This window comes from Limulus polyphemus, unplaced genomic scaffold (genome assembly GCF_000517525.1).
Source record: "Limulus polyphemus unplaced genomic scaffold, Limulus_polyphemus-2.1.2 Scaffold943, whole genome shotgun sequence".
Lineage (NCBI taxonomy): Eukaryota > Metazoa > Arthropoda > Merostomata > Xiphosura > Limulidae > Limulus > Limulus polyphemus.
The window spans coordinates 224,953-226,163 of NW_013666553.1; positions in this window are offsets into that span (position 1 = coordinate 224,953).

The window sequence follows — 1,211 nt, forward strand, 5'->3', positions numbered from 1 at the left end:
TGGCATCACACGGTATTGCCAGAGACCTTGGCCATAACTAAATGCAGTCTTACGTTTATCTGCTTCAACCATTTTCACTTGAATGAAACCTAACTTTAAGTCCAGAGTTGAAAACCACCTGGCTCTACTTAGGTCATCAAGAGTATCATCAATTCTTGGCAGTGGGTATGAGTCTTTTCGGTTATACACAGCAACATTGGGTATCATTCTTCTTCTGGACTAACACGACAGGAGCTGACGAGGGACTATCTGATTTTTCAACTATCACTTCCTTAATTAAGCCATCCATGACCTTCTCCATCTCTTGTCGCTTTGCTGGAGCTATCCTCCTCGGAGGGATCTTTATTGGACGGTGATTGCCTGTGTCTATTCTGTGCTCCACAAGGTCTGTGCAGCCGAGGTCATGATCTCCTTTCGAAAAGACGTCTGTATAATTTGACAAAAGTTTCCTAACCTGAGAAGCCTGTGATGATGACAAATGGACTGTGTTCTTCTTATAGAGGTCAGTTAAATGTTCTGGGAGTATATGTCCTTTCTTTATGGTTGTATTTCTTGCTTTAACATTGACTGGCTTTACCTACTGGCACACACCCAACAATGCCTCTTCCTTAAGTGTCTCCTCACATTTAGAGAAATTGGCCACTGTTATAGGTACTACATGATGACCTGCCACAAGTGACCTTCCAATCTTCAAATCTGCTAGCCAGGATGGGTCTTCCACTGCTTCCACAAACATTGGGCTTCCTTGGGAATGTTCGTTTATTTTACCCCAAGTTATCTTCTTTGACATAGGGGGTATTGTAGTTGACTTAAGTGCTGTAACATGCAAATCAACAGATGCAGCAACACTTACTGGAATTGGGCCTTTGTTTTTCCCAATCATCATCTTATCGAAGTTAACTACACACTTCCTCGGTAGTAAGTAGTCCAACCGTAATATGCATTGGTCTTCAATGTCAGCCAAGTATACTTTGTGTCTGTCCTTCATGCCCATGAGCTCAACAGTTACCCACACTGGTCCCCACAACCTTGCACAATGTCCTGTCACACGACAGAGCTTCTGTGTGGCTTCTGGTACTCCTTTGTGAACCAGCACCTTGATACTCACAAGGGTTTGATGAGATGCAGAATCTATGACAAAGTCACACCTTTGGCCATCCAGCTTCCCTGTCACATAGACACTATGCGTGCTTGCCATTCTACACTTAGCT